This window comes from Rhea pennata, chromosome 14, assembly GCF_028389875.1.
Source record: "Rhea pennata isolate bPtePen1 chromosome 14, bPtePen1.pri, whole genome shotgun sequence".
Taxonomy (NCBI): Eukaryota; Metazoa; Chordata; class Aves; order Rheiformes; family Rheidae; genus Rhea; species Rhea pennata.
In genome coordinates, this window is record NC_084676.1 from 16,259,745 (window position 1) to 16,269,490 (window position 9,746).

The 9,746-nt window shown below is 53.6% G+C and overlaps 1 long non-coding RNA gene across 4 annotated transcripts; it reads right to left on the minus strand.

Annotated features, from left to right (window-relative positions):
• Positions 1–3,560: 3,560 nt before the first annotated feature.
• Positions 3,561–9,246, minus strand: LOC134146954 (uncharacterized). 4 transcript variants are annotated; one of them, XR_009959924.1, is made up of 5 exons: positions 8,835–9,246; positions 8,513–8,640; positions 7,684–7,779; positions 6,272–6,379; positions 4,501–4,859 (listed from the first exon to the last, which is right to left on the minus strand). It is a non-coding gene; the product is annotated as an uncharacterized LOC134146954 (long non-coding RNA). The 4 variants fall into 4 exon arrangements; XR_009959922.1 differs by having other exon boundaries at positions 8,513–9,246; XR_009959923.1 differs by lacking the exons at positions 4,501–4,859; positions 6,272–6,379 and adding an exon at positions 3,561–4,399 and having other exon boundaries at positions 8,513–9,246.
• Positions 9,247–9,746: the final 500 nt, after the last annotated feature.

Here is a 9,746-nt window from a genome sequence, read left to right on the forward strand (position 1 = left end):
GCCCCAGCTGCCAGCGCAAGTCCCGATTCCTTGTCAAATGGCTGCTGTCTCGGGCTGGCGTGGGACCGCTTACCGGCTCTGTGGACCCAGCCTCCGTCTTCTACCTTGCAACGGGTTTCCTAACCCCGCATCCCAGCCCGCAGACGCTACCCACCTGAGGCCTGCCGGCTCCGCGCGAGCGATGGGGCTGCAGAATGACTCAGAGACAGGACGTTAATGATTCAGCAGCGTGGCTGTAGCGAGCCGGCTGCTCGCCCTGGATACACGGCAGACCATTAAAAATCCCAGCGCGCAGCAGCCAGGCTCCGGCCCCGGCTGCCCAGGGCTGCTAGCTTTCCCACCGGGCACATGGTCCCCTGCGAATGGTTGTCGGTGGCGGGGTCGGGCACCTCTGGCAGAAGGAGAGCTCCTCCCCTCTGCCCGGGGATGCTGTCATTACTCTCCTGCTTCAGGACTGCAATCAATCAAAATCGCATTGTGTTGGGCCATGATTCAACGACACAGTAAACAGTTCCAGGTTTTACCCAATTAAAAATGCTGCAGCCTTCACTGGTGTGAAGCACCGGTGCTGTATCGACATGCTCTGCCCGCCTTATATCTGTTCCAAAAACACTGAAGAGTCAATTTTACATTGGCAGCTAGATGGGATATTGCCTGTCTGCACCACCCCAAGGGCTTGCAGATGGAGGCCATCATCGAGCTGGTGACAGACCTATCTGGGGGCTCCAGTCTAACAGAAATGCAATTGCCCATCTGAAATCGCGATGCAAAACTCCCACCTGCACCAGGTCCTTGCGAGCGCTGCATTGGCCAAAAGGCTTGGTGCCACCGGTGGGGACATCTCTGCCCCCCGTCCTCAACCTCCCTGCTCTCCACCACGGCCAAGGGGTCCCATCCTGCTCTTGTGTGGGCTGCTGGCTCCCGCTAAGCCCGTTCAGCGCACTAAGCCAGCATTCCCACTTTTCTTCTCGTTTCCCTGGGTTAGCTCTTGTCTGGTTTGGTGACTACACTGGCTCAGCAAAGGGCCAGGCAAGAGAAACAGTAGGACTATGCGAGTGAAAGACTGTTGTACTGGCAGCACCTGCTCCCGGGGCAGAGCTGTGAGACTGTGAACTGCTGTATGCACAGCTTAAGGATGGTAAAGGGACGTGCTGAGAAAGTCAAGGCCTTGCCTAAACATGCTACTCTGCTCGCACACACCCTGGCAGCTCCTCTTCAATTGCAAATTAAAGCAATTTTAGCTTGCAATTCACAGTCTACAAGCCCTCCCTTTGCTCTGAGCTGGATGAATTTACAGTCAGTCCTTTGCATTGAATGGCAACTGTGTGCAAGGCTTTTCCCTTTGTAATTCTCTGTAACAGCACAGTCTGTGTGGGGGAGGCAGGAGCAGGGCAAGCAGGGAAGGGTCTGAGCCTGGAGCGCCTGCCCCAGCGGCCTGGCCTCCGCCGGAGTGGGAGCGGAGCGGGGCAAAGGGGCCCCAGGCCCCGCTGCTGCCGGGGCGAGGAAGCGGAGGAGGCGCCGGGCCAGGGCAGCCGGCAGCGAGCGTCTCGCGAGATGGCGCTGCTACAGCGCGGGCCACGCACAGCACCCAGGCCTGGGGCCGCGGGCCCCGCGAAGGCCTCGGCCCTCGGGGCGCAGGGGGAGACCGGCCCGTGGCACCGCTCGCGTGGCCCGCGCCGTGCCCGTGCTGCACCCGCGGCATCGCCCGCTGCGCCCTGCGCCGTGCCCGTGGCACGGCTCCCCGCGCCCGCGGCATCGCCCGCTGCGCCCCGCACCGTGCCCGTGGCACTGCTCCCCGTGCCCGCGGCATCCCCCGCTGCGCCCCGCACCATGCCCGTGGCATCCCCCGCTGCGCCCCGCGCCGTGCCCGTGGCACGGCTCCCCGCACCTGCGGCATCCCCCGCTGCGCCCCGCGCCGTGCCCGTGGCATCCCCCGCTGCGCCCCGCACCGTGCCCGTGGCACGGCTCCCCGCACCCGCGGCATCCCCCGCTGCGCCCCGCACCGTGCCCGTGGCACTGCTCCCTGCGCCCGCGACATCCCCCGCTGCGCCCCGCGCCGTGCCCATGGCACTGCTCCCCGCGCCTGCGGCATCCCCCGCTGCGCCCCGCGCCGTGCCCGTGGCACTGCTCCCCACGCCCGCGGCATCCCCCGCTGCGCCCCGCGCCGTGCCCGTGGCACTGCTCCCCGCACCCGTGGCATCTCCCATTGCGCCCCGTGCGGTGCCTGTGGCACTGCTCCCCGCACCCGCGGCATCCCCCGCTGCGCCCCGCACCGTGCCCGTGGCACTGCTCCCCGCGCCCGCGGCATCCCCCGCTGCGCCCCGCGCCGTGCCCGTGGCACTGCTCCCCGCACCTGTGGCATCTCCCATTGCGCCCCGTGCGGTGCCTGTGGCACTGCTCCCCACACCCGTGGCACCCCGTGCTGCGCCCTGCTCCGTGCCCATGATATTGTTCCCTGCACCCTGAGCTGTGCCTGTAGCAGCATTTGTGTGTCCTCCCGCACAAACCTTCTTGCTTAAAGTTTCACCCATCCAGGCCAGGCCCTTGTACTATTACTGGTACTACTGGGTAGGGGAATCCTGGATCCTTGCTGAAATCCACTTCAGACAGCTAAGTAAGGATGTAAGAGACCCTGCAAGTCCTTTATAGACTCTTGGACTCCTTCCTGCTTCCTCCCCCGTGCAGTCATCAGGAAAAGGATTTGGCCTGAGATATTTGGAAGCAAATTTGCTCCAATATGGCTGCAGTCTTTGAAGCGAAGCAGCCAGCCAGGCTGGAGGCCAGCAAAGAGCAAAGAACCAGCGAGAACTTTTCTATCCTAAGAAACACAGAGGCTGAACTTGTAAACAAGCCTCCTCCCCCTAGATCCATCTTGTTCCCACGTGAGCAAACGAGCAGATGATGAAAGTGCATAGCTCTGTCCCACCAACAAAATAACTGCAACTGGCTGCTGGATCACTGCGCACACGGGCGTTTGAACACGTGTGCACTTACGGGAACTTAGCCAAGCTTCCTGTAAAGCTTCAGTACTGCTTTTCAGAAGCTAGCAGCTTATTTTTATCTTGAAAACCTCAAGGACACACACGTGTACTTTCCTACACGTCATGTGGCAGCCTGTGCAGGATACGCGCAGGGCCGGTATGCGGACAGCTAGAGCTCACACACAGCCCGATGAAGCGCCGCGGTGCCGTAGGACTGCAGGGGGATACACCCGAGCACAGGGATGAGAAATGCGATCCCTCCGGAGCACGGCCAGCTGGCACGGACCAAGCGCACCCCCAAATTCCTCCTGGCAGCCCAGCTTTCTTCAGATGTGGTGTTTGGGAGAGGAGAGCTCAGCTGGAAGGACCTCGCTTTGTGATGCTGGATGTCCCTGGGTTACCATAGCACCAGCATCCACAACACTGGGCAAGGGGAGGCCAGGAAGTAGGTCAGACTGGGCTAACAACACCCACATGGGTCTATCTACAACTCGGCCTCCTCTAGGGAAGGGAGTGAGGCAAAGAAGAAATGGAAAGGGAAAAGAAAATAGAAAATATAAATATCCATAGGCTGAACAGCGCACTTCTTTCCGTCAGAAAAACAAGGTCTTTTTAACTTTTTAAAGCCACTTTTGTGTATCAGTGCTGAGAGACCAAGACTAGCACCCACCTCCTGCCCATCTGACAACAAATTACAAGGGAATTCAAATGCTAATTTGTAGCCAGACTTCTCAATGGGTCTTTATTTCCACAGTGGCTCCAGGATCAAAGCTTGCAGGAGCCAGCCTATTGAAACTATGAGGAAGTTCATTTTTGGAGCAAGTATTGAAGGAAGCTTTCCTTTCATTTCTCCTTTCCTCATCCTAATTTTGATATCAGCTTTATTTTTACTTGTTTACATTCAAGTGACTTCAAGGGCAAGAAAAAAGAAAGTATACTTCACCGGAGTTGAATAACAGAAATAATCACTGTTGTGACCCATTTTATCTGCTGAGTCTGCAAAGTCTTACTCTCACCATAACAGCATTTTTGTGTTTGCCTGTTTGATCATTTTGAATTATGCATTTATCAATGCCAAAATTGTGAAGAACATTATGGGCAGCAAGAGCCAGAACCCCACTGATCTGAATAAACACAGAGCCATACAGACCTGTTTGGAGAGAGCACAGGGGCAACCACCAGATCCACGCTGAAGAGACTGAGAGAGGTCAGTGAAGTACTGACAAAGGTGGCCTGGGGTGAAAAATGTGACTGTGGCTGACCAGTGACATATCAGGGGTTGACAGCATCACGTTTGGATTGAACTCTGCACTGTCGCACAAGAGACACAGCTGCGGATGGAGGCACAGGGTGTTTCCGACAGGTTAGTAAGAGCAGGCCGTTGTCTGCAAGCATTTCCTTTACGATAGGCCACAGTCCTATGTAGTAAAAACATTTGTAGATTAGATAACATGAAAAAAAATGCAAGGTAAAACAAAGCAGTTTGTCATTTTGAATGTTAACAGGTCAAGACAGGGAGGCTAGGAAAGTCTATGCTTTAATGCTACAATTTCCCTTGTCTTCACCAGTTTTTCACCAGCAATCACCACTTGTTAGAGAGCACGGAGACTTCGTCCTTCTCCTCGGTAAGGGCAGAGCCGTAGTATACGAAGAGGATGTGGCCTCACTTGTGCCCTTGTGTGAATGCCCTCCCTTGAGAGGAGGGCTTGGAGATTCGTTGTGGTAGTTTAGGAAAGAGTATGCCCTGCTCCAGCCTCCACTGACACTGTGTCCTGCTATGGGTTCTGGGATTTCCAGTGTTTAAGTGTTAAAAGCTATGTTGGAAAAGCGAAAGTAGAGTCATCACTGAGGAAGACTGTGGAGTCCCACAGAGCACTCCTGGAACAGGAATAAAAAAAAAAGAATTGTGTCAGCAGCACATATGGCCTGTGCATCAGCTGCGTTGCATGGTCACTGCATTCCCTGGCAACAGAAAGGTGGGTGACTCCGAACAGCCACGGCAACATTACCTGTGGGGAGTGGGAGATTAAAGTGGGCTACTCTGGCACCCCTCCCCGTGCAGTGTTGCAGGCTGGACAGTGATTGTGAGTCACTATCATAGCTATGACATTAAGCTGAATATGACATGCGGAAAGGGACTTTGGGAGATGAGGATCACCATGCCAGCAAGCACGAAACCAATGAGTCCCTGTGGTCACTGCTCCTGGGTCCGCAATTGGTGAGTGGCTGAAATAGGCTCCGCTTCATGGACGGGGCAGTTAAACCGAGGGTCTTGCCGATTTAATCGATTGCAATGGGGTTTGGATGGCACCCTGTCAGAGTGGCTGGCAGCCTCCCCCCAACACCTTGGAAGGTGCCGCGGTGTCAGGGCCTTGTGGGTCCTTGGTGTGGAGTTCCCAGGGTATACAGAACGAGCACAGGGACTGCCTGTATGGTGGAATTGCATTGTGTTAGCACTGTCCTGACAGCTAGCGCAGCACACTTTCCCAAGACTGGACCCAATCATCCCACCATAAAGTATTTACTGCTGTATAGCTCATTCTCCTCCCAGGAGGAAGGAAGGAACTTCAGACAAGGCTTCTTGCAACTGATGCAAATGGACTATTGCCTGCCTCCCTCCCAGTGGGTGCAACACTGAACCACCAAAGGGATATAAAAGTTCTATCTGAGCAAAGAAACCTGCTCAGAGTTCAGCTTCATTAGCTCAGTACAGTACTGCATGGCTGCCTGGCCTTTGGATCAGAGCTGACTCATGCCTACCTAGCTTAGAGTCAGGCAGAGCACAGCTGAAGAGTGGAGATACCTGAGCTGTACTGGAAGAGGATGCCTCCTCTACTACTGTAGCTGCATTCACAGAAAGGTAGCTGTCATCAGTAAAAAGCAAAAAAAAGTATTTTCTCAATTGTCATAATTATCATGGTAAATTAACCCAAATGTTAACACTAATGAAGAGAAAAGCATCAGACAGGTGAATTCCAAAATGAGCCCTGAAAGGACAAGATCATAGAGGGAGCAGAACAGAGGTGGCAATTCTTCCATTCTCTCAGTGACTAAGGATGCTGAGCTTAAGCTACAGATAAGTTAGAGGTGTAAGGGAAGGATAATGGGTTCAAACAGTACAGTAGCAGCCTAAAAAAGGAGGGGGGACTGGGGTATCTGCTTTCCACTGAAGCAGAGTATGTATCAACCTCACAAACTGTTTTCCAAGACTGGCTTCTTAGTAAACTACAGATTAGGAAAGCAGGGAAACCCGAGTTCCTATCCAGCCTCAGTTACAGAGCAGTGCTTACCGTGTAAAGGCAGAAAAGGTGAAATGGAAGAAAGCAAAGGTGCAGTGTAACTGAAAAGCTTCATAATTTGTCCAAAACAAAAGGGAGACGGAGGCTGAATTGGCAAAACTGTGAATTGGCAGAAAGAACACGAATGTGACCATGTTATATAATACAGTAGAACACACATCATACATATTTAATAGTATTGTTTAGGTTTTATTTGTCACAACCTCACATCTAGAGGCTGGTTCTAAAGCCATGGATAGTGATGGAAAGGGCCTAATTGAATTCTAGGGCTTTTAACTAGAGGTTACATTATAGAGAAAAAGCTACAAAGTGTTAGCCATATGAGACTTCCACAAATTCTCCACTTACAGACTTCAGATGATGACAAGAGTGAGCTACTAGAGGTATTTGTTGAGAGTTAATCAGGTTTGCAGATTAACTGTTAGATCCTGAATTATGCATGTTTATATGCAAATGCAAAGAACAAGCAACACATTCAGGGGTAAGAGCAAATATCTGAGAGATGAAAGACGAGGAAGCAGAACAACAAATAGATAACACCTAGCTAGGAAAGACAGAAAGGGAAGGAGCATACGGCAGCAGGGCTAGGATAGCGGTTAATGAGTTCTGTCATCTTTCGGAAGCAGACATTTAAACTCCAAATGGTGTTTTCTCCCTGAAATGGTGGATTCTTATACTTAACAGAATTATTGAAAACTTCTTTTGCATTGCACCATTACCTCCAAAATCTATGCAGAGATCAGCATCTGCATCATCTACAGACATGCAATATTCACAACTTTCCATATATTTAGAAGCCTCTATGACCACAAACCCAGGCTGTACAGTTTTCCTGTCATTTTCTTGCCTAGTAAAGAAACTTAGAAAGTTCACAAGAAGCAACTTGTAACTAGTACCAGGCAACATGTCCTGAGCAGGTAACACACTTCAAAGAACTCTGCTTGCCGTCCTTTGGTCTAGCTGAACACTTACATGTCTGTTCAGCTTTCTGCATCTCTCTGCAGGTTGGATCAGCGCCCGTGCTGTCCTGGTGGAGGTCTCTGCTCCCAGCCTCACTCACCATGAACATCATTGGGAACGTAGCACAAGGGCTGCGCGACTGCTGGGCAGACCATTTCTCCCGCAGGTTTCTACCAAAGAGGCCTCCCCTCCGTCAAATCACCTACTTGCCCATTTTCTACCAGGTGGACTATAAAACCCGGCAGACTGAAGTTGGCTTAGATTATGGCCCTCCCCGGGCTCACTTGAATGAGGCTAAACTTATCTTCAGGGAAGGCAAGTGGGAAGATGAGAACAGCTCCTCTCCCCAGCAGTCAGGGCTGCAGGTATCTCCTTCCCCTTTGCGGGAAAAGACCAGTAAAATTATGAAAAAGAATAAAGCCCTTTTGGAGGAAAACAATTACCTGAAGCTGCAGCTTGAGCTGCTGATGGACATGCTGATAGAAACCACAGTTCAGCTTCGTTTGTTGGAGAAGAAGGTGCAGGGGTCAGGTAGGCACCTTAAGACAAAAAAGACAGGTAAATTGTTGATGCTTGAGTCCTAGAAGAAATCATGGAAGCCAGGCCGGAAGCGTGTATGTTTAACATACATGTCTAGCTGTTTCTATGCTTCAAGAAGCCTAATAAAATCCTGAAGCAGATGTGTCCAGAGTAAGATTTTTGCCCATATCACAGTTCACACTCGCAAGCAGCTACATTCCATAGAATTACCCTTCCTTGCAAAAGTATTTCTCGGAGATGGCCTGCTGGGAGGAAGGCTGTGGCCGTTAACAACTCCACTTCAACTGGTAATTGTTTTCATCCTCCACGCATGACATATATGTTGGCTAATTATAACTCTTCCAATAACCAGTTATGTTTTGGTTTGCCTCTATATACAGCTGCTGTTCACAGCCACACTCGCTCCCTGTAAGTGGCTGTATGCAACACCCTGTTGGATGGATCAGTTTTCAAAGTGGGCAAGTATTTTGCCTTTACTTAATAGTAATTACATATTTGCAACAAATTCATATGGCCTTTTTTTTTTTTTTTTTTGGTAACACTGAATAATTATACTGGAAGAGTGTGCACCCAATGCCACATCCCAGTGGGAACAAGGGAAGATTTCCAGTTCCCAAGAGATCTCTAAAGAGAGCACTGTTGTCAGAATGCTATTGACTACAATAAGCATGATTAAGAATGTTAATAGTGACAGGAGTCACCATCGTACTGGGCAAATCATACTCTACTTACCACAAAAAACTAGATTTCAAGAAACCAGCCAGTCCAGCCCACTTCAAAGTCATGAAGTCACGTGGATCATGATGCACAAGCAATAGAGAATCAATTTTCCATTGTTATTTAAATGGCAGTGATGGTGACTAAAAAACAAACAACCGATCAGACTAGTAAAATGACTTAGTAAATGTACCTCAGTCTTTGGTTATTAATAAACATTAAGGGAAGACAAATATTATCATTAACCCACTGTAAGAAATGCAAAGACTAAGTGTGAATTAGCAGGATTCAGTTTATATTAACCAGTCAGAAACAAAGCTGTGAACGGATGCCACACCTCCTCGGGCCTAAGGTCACCACTTATCCGTGCGATCACACAGGCTGCCTCACAGCTATTTTAGTCTAGAGCTGTCCCCACACCCCCAGCTACTGTTTCTGTGCAGCAGGATTCTGCGGAGGGACGGGAGCTGGATGGGGCAGGGCGAGCGGCACCCACCGCGTTCCCCCCCTCCCTGTCAGGGCGCTCGCAGGTCCTGGCCCTGCCCGCACGGAAGCCCAAGCAAACCGGGCTGCCGGCCCGACCGGGGGAGGTCGGGCTGGCCGCACGTCCAGCCGTCGCAGCTCCGTGCCTGCTGCTCGCGTGCCCGTGCGAGGCCTGGGGGGAAGCCGGGGCCGCGGCGGTACGTGGCAGCCGCGCAAGGGCCTGCTCGGAGCCGAGGCCGCGGCCTGCTCGGCCCGGCCCGGCCCGCGACGCCATCTCGGCGCGGCGGCCTCGCTCCTCCCCCGCCGCCTCGGCGCGGCGGGAGCCGCCGGCAGGGAAGCGTCCTGCTGCGCCGCACAAAGCCCGCGGCCTCCCGCCAGCCGGGCCCGAGCGGGCCGGCAGCTCCGCCGGGCCCGGGGAGCGCGGCGGACGCCGTGGCGGCGGCCCGGCCCACGCGCGCCACGCTGCGGCACTGCGCCCGGGGCGGGGGCGGGCGGGAGCGGGCAGGGACAAAGCCGCCGCCATGTCGGGATTTGCGGCAGGAAACAGCCGGGAGCGGCCCTCGAGCTCGGGCGGCCTCGCCCCCCCCCCCCCCCCCGGTTTGGTACAGCCCACCGGGGCAAGCGGCATCGGGCAGCGCCCGTTGCCCCCAACCGCCCCCGGCGGCGGTTGCAGCAGCGCGCGCGCGCCTCCCCCCCCCCGCGCCCGGCCGCGGCGGCCCCCTCCCCCCGGCTGCGCCGGGCCTGGGGACGTGACTGGCTGGTTTAA